Raw genomic sequence first — 19,250 nt, 5'->3', positions numbered from 1 at the left:
AACCATTTTGAAGATTAACCCATGTAGTAGGAGAGGAAGAACACAAATTTCAAAAAATATTGCAAACTATCCAGATTAGTAGCTAGTAGGTCTGTGAAAAAAAGTCATTTGTGTCTTGTATCTTGTATTCATAATATTTGTACATACAAGGCGCCATTAAGAAATACTAGGAGCGCTCACGCAAAAAAACTTAAGAATCAAAACACTTACCTGTGACTTTTCATTAGTGTTCAGTAAACCTAGTAGGTCTCCCAAAGTCAGTTACATTTTAGCACAAGTCGCAGTAAGAAGCCAAAGAGGCCATTCCTCTTTAAATTAAGGTTTCCTGTCACAATTGGGAGGGCAAGTGAGCTGGGAGGGGAAATGTAGGCTGGAAAGGTGAGGACCCCTGTGGCAGAGAATTTAAAAGGGCCTTCGCTAAACTACATTTCCCAGAGTTCTGCTTGCATCAGAAAGCCCCAGTGAGGTAGGGGAGAGCTATTGTCCATCCATAGCATCACCAAAGAATCAATAAATTATTGAATCTGCAGAGGACTGATAGTAAATCTGTGCTGGACTGGGAGGAAATCCCCAAGTTGAAGTTCTATGCTATGTGTTGTGTGTCATATGGACATTCAAAGGAAAAGCTGTTGTAATTTTTTTAAAAAGTTTTTGTGAAAACTTTTGAAAATTCCCTAAAAATCGGTAGGTGTACGAGTCTTTCTGAAACTTGGGGGGAATGATGCCCTGGTTATCTTGTGTCATTGTAGACAAAATCAAGTAACGAAAGAAACTTTATATTGTTATAGTTATGATACGGACCCCTTATGATACTTTAGAAACACTTTAGAAATGATCCCCCCCCCCCAATTTAGTAATGAGAATTGAAACATTTTTTATTGATCACACAGGCTTAATAGCTAGCCAATCTCCATGAAATAAAAAAAATTGTATTTTTAATTCTTTCTTTTTTTTCCAGAACTCCCATAATGAAATAAATAGTTCATACTGTATTTACTTAGTTAAACAATGGGAATAGTGCAACTGATTATGACTAGTCAAATCACATTTTATTAGATTCCAAACTATGGCTAATTGACTAACAATCTTTTGCTCAACAAGACAGTTTTGTTGAACTTGTTTGTCCCCTTCAAAATTAGATCATTAGCATCTGTCAGTCTTCTCCCTCAGCAGTGATCAAGACATAAGCTAAAGGTCTCATTTTACCTTTATTTGTTCCCTGTCCCCTGAAGGTTTGAATCCATTAAGGGGGAAACTATGGGTATGATGCCTTTTGTATTTGATTTTTTAAAAAGTAGCTGCTCAGGCATGAATAACACCTGTTTGTTAACTACATTTTAAGAAGTTTAACAGCAGAAGAGGGTGTTATACATTTCAAGCTTAATATAGCTCACTCTCCCTCTCACTCTCCCTTTCTGACTTTATTTAAAGATTCCTTCCAAACAGTAATTGGGACAGGTTTGATTATATCTGCTATAATAATGTGAATTTCACTATTTTCATTCAAAAGCATATTATAGTATAGAATGAGTCATAGTACATCTACACTGTGTCATTATATCAGTTTCGTAATCATAGTTTCATGCTATGGGATTCTGGGATTTGTAATTTGAGTACGTGCTGTTATTATTTTACAGAATGCTTTACTGCCATCCTGTGAAGACTTCTAAGTATCCCATCAAAGTATACATACTAGGATTATTTAGGATATATCTATGACAGTTAAGAGGTATCAAATTGGTATAATGGTCTAGCAAAGATTCATCTTCAGCTTCATACCTTTGGTAAATATTTGTCCGTTTATTGACCAGTCTATCCTAGACTGGTAGAGTGGCTCTCAAAAATATTCCAAGATTTAGATAAGGAATATCATATCTACAGTTTGAATCAGAAGCCATATACATGCAAGGAGAGAGAGACAGAGATAAAAAGAGAAACAGAGAACTATCATTCTGATATGTCTCATCTTATTCCACCTACCTGGTGTTAAACTATTGCTCCCTTCTTAATGTTTGTTTACTTTTGAAGATAAGAATGCAATGATGTTTGTTTTAAATTTTCAATATATCAGATTGAAAACAAGTTTTAATGAATATGCTGTCTGCCAAAAATTGCAATGAAAGCACTTGTAATTTCATCACTTACTCCTCTGCTTCAAACAAATACTAAAATAAATACAATAGGAAAACATGATTCTATTATAGTAGCGCTGGCTGGTGTGTCTGGTTGTAATTATAGAAACAGTCTGAGTGTTTGAAGTTGAGTAACTTATGGAAAATAATATGTGATACTTTAATTTGTTTGCCACCTGAGGGAACAGATGCTCAAGATTATAATTTATCCTTTGTCTCTATAAAGGAAAGAACCTAGCCATAGTAATGCCGGATGGCATACCTTGTCAAAAGACAATCTGTCTGAAGTCAAAGATAGAATTGTAATTCCCATTTGTGGATTCTGCCCTATTCTTTAGTGTTTATTTTTTAATTAAAATTTTTATATCCCACCCTATATTATGAGACCTCAGAGTGGCATACACATGAAAGCAGTATAAACTGATTATAAGAATGAAAAACAATAAGAATAATTGAAATAGACATCAGAAATAGTAAATTTGTGAAGTTACTATGAGTCCAGTGGAAAAGTTTATGATACACAGCAACTTCTGGTGAGTATCTTGGGTTTTTGACACACTTAAAGCAAAGTCAGGGCCCTGATCCCAGGTTTTCTGTTTATCCCAGATTATCTGGCAGTGGGGATTCATATAATTCAGTTTAAAGCATTAGGGATTTCTTCACAGCCCAGCCCAGAGATTTACTTACAGATTCATCAATTTATTAGAACTTTGACTAGGTGCTGCTATGGAGGGACAAATCTCTAGCCTATTCTGAATGGGGCTTTCTAATACTGAGCAGAATTCTGGGAAATGTAGTTTAGGGCAAAGCCTTTTGAATTCTCTGTCATAGGGCACCTAACCTTCCCAAACTACATTTCCCAGAATTCCATGCTTTCTCAGTCTCTTTCCCTGCAAACTTTGCTTTCTCCCTGCTGCTTTTCTCTCCTAATGGAAAAAGGCCATTAATTTAAAGAATAATGGAAGCCTTTTTGGCTTTGCTTTGCTTGCTTGTGCTGAAAATGAAACTGGCTTTGGGAGGCTTCCGAGGTTTACAAAATTCAAACAAAAAAATTGGTAGTTTTTGATTATTACGTTTTTGACACGGGACACACCCACTTGTTGGATTTTTTTTTCGTGTCAGGAGCGACTTAAGAAACTGCAAGTCGCTTCTGGTGTGAGAAAATTCTCCGTCTGCAAGAACGTTGCCCAGGGGACGCCCGGATGTTTTTATCATCCTTGTGGGAGACTTCTCTCATGTCCCCGCATGGAGCTGGAGCTGACAGAGGGAGCTCATCCACGCTCTCTCCGGGTGGGATTCGAACCTGGCAGCTTTCAGATCAGCAACTCAAACTTCAAGTCACAAGGCTTTAATCCACCGGGGGCTCATGTCAGATATCATGTCATAATTATAAATTTAACTAATTTGATCTGACTTACGAGAATTAACGATAATATTATACAGCCCTATAAGTTACAGTGCTGGTACAGGAGGAGATCCACAGGGAGGAGATCCATAAGTTACCACATTGGGTTAAACCAAGCCTGTTGACTGCATGAGAATATATTTACTTTTATTGAAATTGTTTTGTCTCTCCCTAACAATTCTTCAGCTGTTTCAACTGAGCAAGGACTAGAACATGATAATACTTCTCAAGCATATTGTGGCACATGTCTTGGTTTTCAGTTTTCAAATGTTGGAGGATATGTTGATTTCTTGGTCATATTAGATAGTGTGACACCAGAGGAGATAATATTATTGTACATATTGAATATTATATTGCATTTTTTCTTTCTTTAAGATCTCAGATTATTTGCCACACATGCCGCCATCCTTCAGTGTTCTCTATAACAGGTGACAAAGTTCCTTGGTGATAATGTTAATTAACGAGTTGTGTGAATGTTCCTTAAGCTGAACAAATAAATTAAGTCTTTCAAATGAGGTGTTAATATAAGACTTGCTAGCATTTCTCTGTAAGCCATGAAGTATGTCTGAGCAGCGGTATTGATGCTATTCTTAGACAGCACATGGCCATTTCCAAGCAAGCAGGCCAAGCTACCTCGATCTAATTTAACAGCTGAACAAAATATGAAAGGCATACTTTATAAAGTGCCATTTAGATTCCGATGTAATAGAGATGTAAGACATATGTCAAGTTATTGAGCTGTCAGCTTAAATAGAAGCCAGTGTGTCATCCCACAGTTATTACTGTTTGGGTCATTGGCATTAGTGCTAATATTAGCACATGAGTGTGAATGTGAACCCATAGCATGCCTGGCAGAAAAAATGCAATAAATTCCTAACAATTCACAGAGTGCTGGGAGTCCTTCTAGCCTGTCATAGCAAAAACAAAGTTGCTAGTGACATTTTAAAAATGACCAATTTTATTGTAGCACAACATATTACATATGTGCAAATGGAGAAGAACATTTCATGCATCTGACAAAGCAGCTCTGCTCAATGAAAGCTGTTGCCAGACTAATATTTTTAGCTTTTACGATGTCACATGGGTCTTCGTGGTTTCTTTTTCATATCATTATAGAAAAGGCTGCATCCAAACACTTCTTAAGCCTTCACATACAAAGGCAAGCAATTGCTTGTAAAATCCAAATGGATTGTTTCCAGGGATTTTATTTGCTTTGGATATAAAATGGAAGAATCAGATCAAATTCTTAAAAGCTGGTATTTTATTCCCTCATCTCTCCCTCAAATTGGAGTGGGTGGGTTTGGTTTTTCTTGTTGAGTTAACCATATACTTATAAGGTATTCCATGTGTGTTTCTTTTGAAACTGACCCGTGTAAATGTGTATTTGTATAATCAATTTTCAGAGCAATACCTTTTATAATTGTTTTCTAGGACTACTAATCCCAATGAAATGTTTCCTGGAGTAATGTTTCACTTATAAAGATGATTCCAAATGTAACTCCAGCACCAAGTTATGGCTTAAATATGTGACGGTAATGTAAGCCACCTGCTGATGACATGATCCTCATGACAGAGAGCTGGTGAAGTTGTGACATTTCTTTGGAAAGCTATTAGATATGACAGAGACATTTTAGAGCCATGCAGCCCTATCAACACTTGACTGGGAGTGTTGCTCCTCTTACTTACTAGGGACCTCTTCACACTTAGCTTCTTTTCAGCAGTGTGATGGGGGTTTTCTTCTTCAGCCACATAGCCCGATGGTTCCCAACACACCCTGGAGAACTACTTCTGGGGCTGCTCTGTGGCTGAACTATCACAGCCGAAAAAATTATGGTGGCAGACAACAACAGGCTCCCCATCTTTACATTAGGAAATATGAGTCGAGCCGCAATGAACAGGCTCCCCCAATTGTGATGAGGCAGCCAAAAAGTCCATGAACAAATCTTTATTTTGTAGTTCCTTTTTTACTCAGGTATAATTTTATGGTTTTTCCAAAAGAAACAATTTGGAGGGTGCTCTTTCACTTGAACGCCTTAGTAATATTAATAATTTCCCTCCTCCCTTCAAGGCTCTGCTTTTAAACCTCTAGAGAAGGAGATAACACCCCATTCCAAGATGGCATATGAACCGCTATGTCAGGAAGTTCTTCCTAATGTTTAGGCTGAACCTCTTTTTGAATCCATTGCTCTACATCCTAGTCTCAAGAGCAGCAGAAACCAAGCCTGCCACAACTTCAATGTGACATCATTTCAAATATTTAAACATCCCTATTATATCCCCTGTCAGGTTTTTTCCCCCCTCCAATCTAAACATATCTAGCTCCTGTAGGACTTGGCTTCCAAACCTTTGGTCATTATGGTCCCCAGAGCCGGTCCAACAATGAGGCAAATTAAGCGGTCGCTTTGGGCGCAAAACATACGGGGGTGCAGTCGAGACTGCTTTGTCTGTTGATTTGTTGTAAAACATGATGTTTTGGTGCTTAATTTGTAAAATCTTAATGTAATTTGATGTTTAATAGGCTTTTTCTTAATCCCTCCTTATTATCCAACATTTTTGCTTATCCAACACTTATTTTTCAGTGATTGGTTGGGGGGGGGGGCGCCAAAATTTTGTTCGCCTACACTTGAAAAATACCTAGGGACGGCTCTGATGGTCCCCCCCACTCCGGACACGTGGTAGTTTGTTAACATCCTTCTTGAATTGTGGTGTCCAGATTGAGCACAGTAATAGACTATTGTGTTACTGCATAGCAAGAGGTTGGACTGAATGACACTTGTGTCCCCTTCCAGTTCTAAGATTCTATGATTTATAATTATGGAGTTTAAACAGAAGAACAGGACTAGTTTTTACTGTTGACTACACATTTTTTTACCCAGTCTGCTTCTCCATCAAAATAGTGTTGTAACCTGTTGGTGGGGATATTAGTAATAATGAACTCTTTAAGCACTTTAAAATATTAATTACCAAACAGATTTCTCAAGGGCATGTTGGAAATGTGCTGCCCTAAGAAATGTGGGTTTTAACAACAAAAACCCATATTTTACCTGCCTGCTATGACAGATTAATCAACAAAACTGCTGGATCTAGTCTTGAGCCTGTGTGGCTCTGTCAGTAGAGTGAATGTAAAAGTAATGCCATTTAGATTATTTAGTCACCACTAGATCACAATTTAGTTTATGTTATGCACTACAGATCCTTCTGTTATCAATAACATCGTGTAGCAGAAATTGTACTGATAACGTTAAACTGACTATATATATCTTGTCTTTTCCCCAGGAAAATAGAAAAGATAGAACTTGAAATTTACTAACGTCTCCCATTTTGTTTCAACTGTTATTAACTTCTCCATAGCAAAGGCCCCTTCTACACTGCCATATATTCCAGATTATCAAATCAGATAATCTACATTATCTACTTTGAACTGGACTATATGAGTCTACACTGCCATATAATCCACTTCAAAGCAGATAATCTGGATTTTCTATGGCAGTGTAGATGCTGCCTAAGGTACACATAATAGTTAGGGAGAATATAACAAAAATTAAGGGGGGGGGGCAAAACCTCTCTACCTTTGTCATTCAAATCTTGTTCTTTTTACAAAAATGAAAAATGAAGATTTCTGAGTTTCCATAGCATGCTGTTCATGACAGAAACCGTGTAGAAGTGTTTTCATTTATCATTAGCTGAGTTCTCTCCAACTTTTCTGAAACTTCCTGTGATACTAATTACTGGGAAAATGATATCGGGAATCCTGGGAGGAGATGTCTTTGAACTTCTTCCTCTTTCAATCGGACTGGACACCTGCATCCTGTGTGGTATCTCTCCATGTTCGTCATGACAGTTCAATAGGAAACTGTGATCATAATCAGTTCTACAGCAACTTCTGCTTTCCAAGAGGAAATAAGGCAGGTTTCACTTAAAGCAGGAAGAATGTATACCTCAGTCCCTGAGTGACCTTCAAAACATGAATGGAAGCACTCAAAGCATGACAGAGACAGAAGCTCCATCCATATTAATCCTCAGTCTTCTGTAGAAGAGTTAGTGATTGACTTTTCCATTGAAATCTCAAAAAAAAAGTCCTGTACATCTCTTCACATGCAAAATGTCATTCATGAGTAATTCCTCATTTTACAGGTTGGTTTAAAAATCTCTGTTTTTTGGGAGGGGGGCTTGTTTGGGTGGACTAAATGGGGAAATGAAAATTTATCATAACCTTTCAACAAAGGCACAATTCACATATGATTAAGTCAAGGGGAAGACACATTTTTACCACCTCTAGGAAGCAAAAATAAAATTGGATGAATAAGATGGATGATACCCATCTTGATAATAGTACACATACAAGCAATCTAGGGGTCTTAGTAAACCATAAATTAAACATGAATCAACAGTGTGATTTGGGAATCAATATTATTTTTATAAAAAAAGCACAATTCTAGGCTGCATCAATAGGATAAAATATGGCCAATTAGAAGGAGGAGATGTGTTGTCGAAGGCTTTCATGGCCGGGATCACAGGGTTGTTGTATGTCTTTCGGGCTGTGTAGCCATGTTCCAGAAGTATTCTCTCCTGACGTTTCGCCCACATCTATGACAGGCATCCTCAGAGGTTGTGATGCCTCACAACCTCTGAGGATGCCTGCCATAGATGTGGGCGAAACATCAGGAGAGAATACTTCTGGAACATGGTCACACAGCCCGAAAGACATACAACAACCCAGAAGGAGGAGAGTTTGGATTCCCCCTTCTTGCTGGTCATGTGTATGCCCAATTCTAGACATGAACATATGCAACCACAGCAGCTAGATGCTCAGATGGAGATTTATGTCTGGCTAGAAGAGGTGCTATCAACATAATGAAAAACGTCACAGCCCAGCAGGATGAATGTGGTCCTGGATTGTCTGGACAAAGGGTCCAGATTCATCACAGAGGTGCTGGATTTGAGAGCAGATGACACCAAGCTACCCTGCCTGGTATAGGTTTGCCCCAAAACACAAATCAATGGATACAAGCTGCAAGACAAAAGACAGAAGTTGGATGGCCATACTTTTACTTGTTTTTATTGTCACATGGCTGCAGTTGGAATAGATGCTCTTTGTTATCACTTCTGTTTCTATGATTCGATGACTCTCAACACAAAGAAAAACAATATTGTAATGAAGAAAAGAAATCTCCATTGTTGACCAAGAATCCATTGGGATGTTTCCATCAATAAGCTTTGCAGAGAGAGGAACCAGATGGTAAAGATGAGATACTTCACATAGATCTGTACTACTTGTCTAAAATGTATCTCTAATAAAACCACATGTTGAAATTTTCCTGATAAGCATATGGTACCTTCTATGAAGATCATCCGTCATGCCCTCAAATGGCCAGCTTTTTTTTGCTTTGCAGTGTACTTGTAATTGTCTCACTTTGTTTTTGTTAAGTAGAAGGGAAGGTTGAGATGAGACATGATAGCCATGTATAAATATTTCAAGAGATGTCATAAAGAAGAGGGAGCGGACTTATTTTCTGCTGCCCTGGAGACTAGGACTTAGCAATGGGTTCAAATGGCAAGAAATGAGATTTCATTTGAACATTAGGAAGAACTTCCAGACTGTAATTGCTGTCCAACAGTGGAACTCACTGCCTTGGAGTGTGGTTGAAGCTTCTTCTTTGGAGGCTTTTAAACTGAAGTTGGATGGCCATCTGTCAGGGGTACTTTGTGTTTTTCCTGCATGGCAGAGGGTTGGGCTAGATAGCCGATGTGATCTCTTCCAGCTCTGTGGTTCTATGGCACTTTATTTCTAAATCCTTTCTGGTCATCACCCATACCCAGCAGGGCATAAGAAATGGCAGTTATTATCACCAACTAATCCTGTAAAATTGTTGCAAACAGGGCCATTCCCACCATTAGTCAGAGTTAAAGACCCTCCTGGTAGCAGTATTGGGTTGTCCTAAAAGGGAATAATATTAATATTTTTAATTTTGTTTTGATTTTCAGAGTGAGAAAGAGACATGTGAGATTTCCTGCCTCTTATGCTAAAGTAGCAGTTCGAAAACATGCAAATGTGAGTAGATCAATAGGTACCGCTCTGGCGGGAAGGTAACAGTGCTCCATGCAGTCATGCCGGCCACATGACCTTGGAGGTGTCTACGGACAACACAAGCTCTTTGGCTTAGAAATGGAGATGAGTACCAACCCCCAGAGTCAAACACGACTGGACTTAACGTCAGGGGAAACCTTTACCTTTGCCTATGCTAAAGTAACCTGGCTGAATTTGCATGCAATGTAGGCTACACATGATGCTTCAGGCATTAAAAACATCTAAGCATTGGATGATGTGTAGAGGGCAGAGGAATATGACTGAATAGTACTGAAAATATGATGCAAGCTACTAAAGTGAATATTTTCTCAACAAGTCCAGTTTATGTAGTCAGAATTTTCAAAGAAAGGGGCATGTGAGTTGAGGGAGGGAATTGGTTGAGGAAGAGAAAAATGAGAAATAAATTTTATGTTAAGACAGAATTAAATTGTATATTTGGGAATGGACTCATATGTAAAGGTAAAGGTTTCCCCTGACGTTAAGTCCAGTCATGTCTGACTCTGGGGGCTGGTGCTCATCTCCATTTCTAAGCCGAAGAGCCGGCGTTGTCCGTAGACACCTCCAAGGTCATGTGGCCGGCATGACTGCATGGAGCTCCGTTACCTTCCCGCCGGAGGGCTACCTATTGATCTACTCACATTTGCATGTTTTCGAACTGCTAGGTTGGCAGGAGCTGGAGCTAACAGCGGCTGCTCACGTCGCTCCCGGGGTTTGAACCTGGGACCTTTCAGTCTCCAGCTCAGTGCTTTAATGCACTTCGCCACCGGGGCTCCTTTGGACTCATATGTATCCTCAAGTATTTAGTTAGTCCAATTAACAAGAAGGGCAATTTCTTCCAAGAAGCCATTGTATGGTCATTTCCTCTTGAATTTGGAAAACTGCAATTTCACTGGCACTTGCAGGAAGAAGAGACAGAGAGTACAAAGAAGAATCTACATATTATATTAAAACAGAAGGGTCAAGGAGGTTTCATTCCCTCTTCTAAATTTTATTCCCTTTAAACTATACAGGAAAAAATAAGACATTTCTAAAATGGGTCATAAAGTAGAATTATCCACGATAGTTTTGTGTAGTCAAATAAAATATCAGAGTAATTCTGAATTTTTACATTGTTCCCATGATTTTTGCTTTATGGTAAGTATTAAAACAGATGACTGCTAGCAAAACTGTTCTAGGTGAATGACTTACTCTAAAAGTTGAGAGTTTGTAAATGCATCTGGAGCCAATAACTTTCCCTATTCACATCAAGTAGGGGTGAAAGTAGAGTTTTATGTTCCTCATAGCTGAGGTATGTTGAGTTTTGATTTTACTGTTTGTTTTTACATATTTTGATGTGGGTTTGTTTTGTTTTGTTTTTTTACAAAAGACTCTATCCAACACAAACACAAAGTGTGTACACTTGGAAAAGGGATTGAAAAGTTCTGCTGAATGAAAATGAGGAAACATCGTACTAGAGGCAACAATTTGCCTCAAGGCTTTGCGTCATCTATTATACTAGGTGCTGCTGTCAGAAAAGAAGAAACGGTTTTTACTGGAACGACACCAACAGGAACCAGAAGTTTAGTCTGGGGCTAAGAATCAGGAGACCTTGAAGGGTAGTGCTGAGTTTGCTCCTTTTCTTTTATTCACCTTTCACGGTCTGAAGGACTAAGTAATCAATATATATCCTCAGCAAAATACTGACTTTGCATACAGAAGGCCTCTTGGTTCAAACTACAGCACCTCCAGTTGAACAATCAAGTAGCAGGTGTCAGTGAAAACTTTTTCCCAAGGCCCAAATATCCTGGGATGAATGAGAATTGACTCTGTGGTGTCCACATGACACATTCGGCCATCTCACCACCAATGCTTAGCATGCTTAGCATGGTTGTGCCCTGCTTTAGGCAAATTCTCCAGAACTTCCCTGAAATTTTGGAGAAGCCCCACAATTTGGGATACATATAAAATATAATTTGGAACCTGTCCTGTTGTTCACATGGCCATTCTGCTTTCCACATGTTCCATGCATAGAGACTATATTACTGGCCCCAGTGTTGCAGATCTTTTAGCTGTGACTTATTGTTTCTTCTGACATACACAAAGGTTTTGCATGACTCACAGAGGGAAAAAGTGTGAGGTGGGCCAAGTTTAGCTAGACTGCACAGTGCAGACTTTGCTCCCACCACTGAAACAGTTTAGAAACAGAAACATGCAAACACCGCAACAGAATCTGGAACTGTGTTGTCGAAGGCTTTCATGGCCGGGATCACTCCATTGTTGTATGTCTTTCAGGCTGTGTGACCATGTTCCAGAAGTATTCTCTCCTGACGTTTCACCCACATCTATGGCAGGCATCCTCAGAGGTTGTGAGGTATGGATAAACTATCATGTTTTATCATGTTTTAATTGTTTTGTTTTATAATATACTTGTTGCTGGCCCTCGTGGCAGAATGTAAGCCGCTCTGAGTCCCCTCGGGGAGAAGGGCAGGGTATAAAAGCATGTAATAAATAAATAAATAAATAAACTAGGAAAGGGAAAAAATATATATCTGTGGAGAGTCCAGGGTGTGGCAAGAGTCCTTTGTCACTGGGAAGCCAGCATTAATGTTTCAGTTCATCACTCTAATTAGCATTAGAAAGGTTTTTTGTCTCTTGCCTGGGGGGATCTGGAACTGGTCCAAAGCTGGATGAGATGGAGAAATGATCTGACTCTGCATAATGCTACCCCATTTTTTCCAGATAACTACTTTCTTTCTACTCATCTAAAAATTCCAACTGCTGTCTTGCCTGTTCCCTAGTACATTTCAGAAAGAAAAACCTTCATCTGATGCTACATGATATTTAAAAAAAAAAAACTCATAAGTACTCCAAAGCTAGTGCTGGCAGTCTTCATGTTGCACAGCGACATCCAGTAACTATTCAGTTTTTACTCCTTAACTCCAATTTTGCAAGTTGGTGAATATTGCGGGAACCTCCAAAGTGTTCGTAGACTATGTAGCCACCTGGTTAGTTAGAACCGGTCCATTTCAGTCAAATCCATTGATCATAGGTACACTGTTACCGTCACTATTTCCCAGCACAGATTAGTGCAGGAAAAGGAATAGTTTTTCTGTATGTTGTCACTGCTCCTCCTCATTAGCCAGAGAGCCTCTCTATAAACACCTAGCCATTGCAGTCACATCTATTGAGGTCACAGAGGGGTTCCCACATTATCAGCAAGAAGGACTGCTGGTTGTCTGGGTGCCCAACTATAACTTCAGTAGATGTGACTGCAGTGGTCAAATATTCGTAGCAGCAGGGACAACTCAGAGGACAAAGGGATGGACCAGATCTGTGGCCCTGGATTAATCAGCTGGTGTAGACACAGCTTAAGACTCTAGTCGTTGAAAGAAGGAAGGGAGTCCCCTTGCCACTTCCTGCCTCCTTTTTAAATCCCTTTTAATTTCATCTTAATTAGAAGGTGCATAGTTGACCCCATATGCCTTTTTAGCAGTCCTTAATCATCTGTAAATATCGACATGTTATTATACAAAAAACTCTGGAGAACCATTTGTTGGAGTTGTTTTATTGTCGTGGTCAATTATCTTTGTAAAAGAAAAAGTAAGAAAAAGAAAAAGAAGGGAAGAGAAGGGAAGGGATGAAGAAAGGAAGGGAAGAAAGAAAAAGAAGGGAAGAGGAAGGAAGAGGAAGGGAAGAATAAAGGAGGAAAGGTATATGAGAGAAAGTAAGGAAAAAAGAAAAGAAAAAAATAAGGGTGAAGGTGTATGAGGGAAACAAATGAAAGAAAGAAAGATTCACTAAAGGAATGCATATCCAAGCAATGCCAGGTATATAAGCTAATCTGTATAGAAGTAATCACTGGGTAATGTGATGGTAACTTTGATGCTAATGTTGTAACAATAATGAAACACACACAGTTATAAAGGATGGTCAAAATGATGAGAAATCAAATGTCCCCAAATCTTTCTTCTTTTCCTCCAAAGAGAAATCTGAGAAATCTGAGATGTGTTTGATTAAAAAATGTACATGTTACAGTAAACACTTTAATTAACAACATAAATAGAAAGCAGAGAGGAGAATTAAAGGGAGAAAATTAAAACAAGCAGAGTACATTTAGAAGATGCAGGATTAGAAATTTTAATTCAAACAAGTTTTTAAAAACTGACAAAGTCATTGCGGTGTTTGGCATTTGTAAAGTCTTTTGTTCTTTCAGCATTATGCCATTGATTTATCTGATATGTATGGTTTAATGAAGTCTAGTATTGTATTTTGTTTATGTGATATCTGTTCTTAATATAAATTTCAAAAATATAGCAATATACCAAAAAAAATGTGGTACGGACTATATGAAGAAAAAATAAATTTAACATCTATATAGGATGTCTGTAGGGGTGGTCTAATGTGTGTGTGTGATATTCTAATGATTATATTGTTTGGAGAAAATCATAGAGAGTGAAAAAAATTGAAAAATGGACCAAATTACCAAAATTACTCTTACATTTATTTTCACGGAACTAACTTATACAGCAAAGTGACATATTAATATGTAAAGTTTTCTTATAAATAGAGCTGATTTTAAAATGCAGTACAAAAAACAAAATGGAAATTAAATATGTCAGCAAACCTAAGTAGTAGCAGAAGACTCTTAAACCCCTTCTACATTGCCATATAAAATCCAGATTATTTGCTTTTAATTGGATTATATGGCAGTGTAGAAGGAGCCCTAGTTAACAGAAACTCAAGTGATTAGAACTCTTAAGCAATCATCAAAATGGAAGAAATAATACTTTAAATGAATAAAAGGAAACAGTTTTTAAAATACAGTAAAAGGGTAAAAGGGTGTTTTGTTAGATTTGTCTTTATAGGTCTTATTTGTCTTAATTAAAGTATTTCAATAATAATAGCAAGTCAATGCAGAGTTTATGGTATAGTATAGTATAGTATAGCATAGCATAGTATGAGATATGGAGCCCCAGTGGCACAGCGTATTAAAGCGCTGAGCTGCTGAACTTGTGGACCGAAAGGTCACAGGTTCGAATCCGAGGAGCGGAGTGAGCACCAGCTTCTACCAACCTAGCAGTTTGAAAACATGCAAATGTGAGTAGATCGATAGGTACCACTCTGGTGGGAAGGTAACGGCACTCCATGCAGTCATGCCGGCCACATGACCTTGGAGGTGTCTATGGACAACGCCGGATCTTCAGCTTAGAAATGGAGATGAGCACCAACCCCCAGAGTCAAACATGACTGGACTTAATGTCAGGGGAAAACCTTTACCTTACCTTTAGTATGGGATATAGTATTAGTTATTCTAATAGTAACACTCAAGCAAACAGAAACTACATTTATCCAGCATCTACCAATCCCCATTGATGCCAGTAAATTGAGAATCTATTGTACATTTTTTTTCATTTATTTAGAGCAGAAACATTGTACTTTCTTTGAACTGAATATTTGTGTGTGTGCCACAGGTGAGGCAAGAAATATTTTAAATAAGTATATGCATACATAAATCAAGATGATGAAGGCCACACAAAGAATTCTTGCCAGAGGGACAGTGCTGAAAAGTTCACCAACGTTCAAATATTTATTGCCCCAAAGTAGATTCTGTCACTGATAACATCAATTAATAGTCCCCATTGTTCTCAAACAGGGATTCTTCATAATTTAGATCTCCTACAGAAGGAGGTAAACTTATCTGTGCCTCTCAGACTAATTTGCAGCTTGGAATTAGCTATCTACTACATTATGGACCTCTCAGATAGTGCAAAATTGAAGAGATTTTCTTGGTAGTTAGAATATAGAAACATAGAATCACCGAGTTGGAAGAGACCTCATGGGCCATCCAGTTCAACCCCCTGCTAATAAGCAGAAAAATTGCATTCAAAGCACTGCCGACAGATGGCCATCCAGCCTCTGCTTAAAAGCCTCCAAAGAAGCAGCCTCCCTCACACTCTGGGGCAGAGAGTTCCACTGCTGAACACCTCTCACAGTTAGGAACTTCATCCTGATGTTCAGGTGGAATCTCCTTTCCTGTAGTTTGTAGACATTGTTTCACATCCTAGTCTCCAGGGTAGCTGAGAACAAACTGGTTCCCTCCTCCCTATGACTTTCCCTCACATATTTATACATGGCTATCATGTCTCCTCTCAGTCTTCTCTTCTGCAGGCTAAACATGCCCAGCTCTTTAAGCGGCTCCTCATAGGGCTTGTTCTCCAGACTCTTGTTCATTTTAGTCACCCTTCTCTGGACACATTCCAGCTTGTCAACATTTCCCTTCAATTGCAGTGCCAGAATTGGACACAGTATTCCAGGTATAATGCAGTATAAACCACACTTTCATTATCACATCTTTACAGTACATACAGAAAACAAAACAATATAAACAAACACACAAAGAGGAGGTTGTTAGCAGTCTGTACATAACGTGCATGTGCATTAACTAACACTATTAGGATCCTGCTTGGTAACCTCACTCACCAAGAGATGTAACAAAAGCAAAATCTTCCCATCACATGTACAAGCTGTGGCATATTCAGCTTTTTCACACCACAACTAGTCAGCTACATCTGCACCAAGTGTAAACAGGTAACTCTCATGGAACAGAGGATCCAACAACTCGAGGACCATGTTGTTGTGTATTGTGTTGTATTGTTGTGTATTGTCATCAAATTCTGCCAGTTTTGTAAGCCGCCCTGAGTCCTTTCGGGTGAGAAGGGTGGGATAGAAATAATGGAAATAAATAAATATTAAGACCCTTAAGGACATTCAGGAACTTGAGCTCTTCTTGGACACCACACAACACACTGTTGTAGATATGCAACCCATATCACACCAACGCCAATATGATAGGGAACCTTATGGGAAGATCAATTCAAATGTGAATAACAATCAGGCTTGGAAGGAGGTTACCCATAGAAAGAGAAACAGAACCAGACAGTGTGTTGTCGAAGGCTTTCATGGCCGGGATCACAGGGTTGTTGTATGTCTTTCGGGCTGTGTGGCCATGTTCCAGAAGCATTCTCTCCTGACGTTTCGCCCACATCTATGGCAGGCATCCTCAGAGGTTGTGAGGTATGGATAAACTAAGTAAGGAAAGGAAAGAATATATATCTGTGTCCAAGGTGTGGCAAGAGTCCTTTGTCACTGGGAGCCAGCATTAATGTTTCTGTTAATCACCCTAATTAGCATTGGAGATGTTTTGTCCCTTGCCTGGGGGCATCCTTTGTTCAGTCAAGCCTTCATTGTGTTGGTTCCCATCTACTGTTTTGATTTTGGAGTTTTGTAATACTGGTAGCCAGATTTTGTTCATTTTCATGGTTTCTTCCTTTCTGTTAAAGTTGTCCACATGCTTGTGGATTTCAATGGCTTCTCTGTGTAGTCTGACATGATAGTTGTTGGAATGGTCCAGCATTTTTGTGTTCTCAAATAGTATCCTGTGTCCAGGCTGGTTCATCAAATGCTCTGCTATGGCTGATTTCTCTGGTTGAATTAGTCTGCAGTGCCTTTCATGTTCTTTGACTCTTGTTTGGGCGCTGCGTTTGGTGGTCCCTATGTAGACTTGTCCACAGCTGCATTCAACCAGAGAAATCAGCCATAGCAGAGCATTTGATGAACCAGCCTGGACACAGGATACTATTTGAGAACACAAAAATGCTGGACCATTCCAACAACTATCATGTCAGACTACACAGAGAAGCCATTGAAATCCACAAGCATGTGGACAACTTTAACAGAAAGGAAGAAACCATGAAAATGAACAAAATCTGGCTACCAGTATTACAAAACTCCAAAATCAAAACAGTAGATGGGAACCAACACAATGAAGGCTTGACTGAACAAAGGATGCCCCCAGGCAAGGGACAAAACATCTCCAATGCTAATTAGGGTGATTAACAGAAACATTAATGCTGGCTCCCAGTGACAAAGGACTCTTGCCACACCTTGGACACAGATATATATTCTTTCCTTTCCTGACTTAGTTTATCCATACCTCACAACCTCTGAGGATGCCTGCCATAGATGTGGGCGAAACGTCAGGAGAGAATGCTTCTGGAACATGGCCACACAGCCCGAAAGACATACAACAACCCTGAGAACCAGACAGCCTTCTAGTTCATAGGAACACCATAAGTTGGAGTCTGCTTTACAACAGTTAGCAACAACAGCAACAGCAGCAGCTGCAACAATCCCATTTTTCAGAAAATGGTGAAACATGAAGATAAAGGAGGAGAATATCAAAATATGTATTTGAATAATCTTCTTCTAAAAAGATGAAGTACTTTGGCCACATAATGAGAAGTCAGGAAAGCTTGGAGAAGATAAAGATGCTGGGGAAAATGGAAGGAAAAGGGAAGATCAAGGGCAAGATGGATGGATGGTATCCTTGAAGTGACTGGCTTGACCTTGAAGGAGCTGGGGCTGGCGATTGCCAACAGGAAGCTCTGGCATGGGCTGGTCCATGAGGTCACAAAGAGTCGGAAGCGACTGAATAAATAAACAACAACAAAAGGATGTCCACTTGAGATCTGTTGGGCTCATCCCATCATCATAGAAAGGTGCTCATGTAGAAGACAACTGCTCCAACTTAAATCCTGAGGAGTTCCAACAAGAAAAAGTAAGGTCCAAAATAATTATCCAATGCTTAAAACCAAGAAAGTCACACAGTGACAGAAACATGTTCAGCATCTAACACTATAGTCAGTTGCAGTTTTTTAAAGGGTACATTTTATAACATTTCCAATTAGAAATGCAAACTAGTGTCTCACATCTGTAATGTAGTAGTCTGAATATCTGGTAGACTATTAGGTGCCAAGAATCATTCTTGATTTTTACTTTTCTTTTAACTGAACATGGGTAAGAACAATAACAATAATGGGAAAGCTATAAATATCTCATTCTAATTAAATGGGAATGTAACATGTTGCCATATGGAAAGCAGAATCTGAATTGAAAAAATTAGTGTCTTGTTTTTTTAGGCCTGTTCCAGAGGCTATTTGGCGCACTGATTTAGAAAATTATATTGTATATACTGATCTAGTTCTAGTTTGTTAGATATGGTTATAATGATTTTCTATGGGTGAGCAAATGGTGACTGTTATATATGGCATACATTCTGTATCTCAAAAACTGTTCCCCCAGATTGATAGGGGGAAATAGTAGCATTTTTGGAATCAGCAGGTTAAATATACCAAGAAACAGAGTTAACATTTGAGGCATCAAAATGTGTCTTGGTCAGTGTAATCATGTTTGTGAATAGTGAACTTTACAATGTTAAAAGTCTGAACAGCATGCCACCTGTTTAGGTGGTGTCATTCTTTCCAAACACAAATTAGACTAATTGTTCTAATATAGAGCTTGTACAAATTAATCTGGATCAACCTGTTTCATATTTTAACTCCTTTATTTTTTTCCTACAAAATCCTTGTGTGTCCATTTACATTCCACAGGGCAAATGTCATCAAAACTAAGATAAAACTCCTTTCCTCCATATAGCAATAATCCTGGTTGGATGGAGGAAACCTTTAATCAAATAATGCTTAACTACATTTTACCTCCTGTTGCTTTGGTTCCAGGAATCAATAACATTATTTCAGAATAATGATGTGAAAACTTTATTTTGAATATATCACTCCAACTGAGGGAT

Source organism: Anolis carolinensis, chromosome 5, assembly GCF_035594765.1.
Source record: "Anolis carolinensis isolate JA03-04 chromosome 5, rAnoCar3.1.pri, whole genome shotgun sequence".
Classification (NCBI taxonomy): Eukaryota; Metazoa; Chordata; class Lepidosauria; order Squamata; family Dactyloidae; genus Anolis; species Anolis carolinensis.
This window is presented reverse-complemented; position numbering follows the sequence as displayed.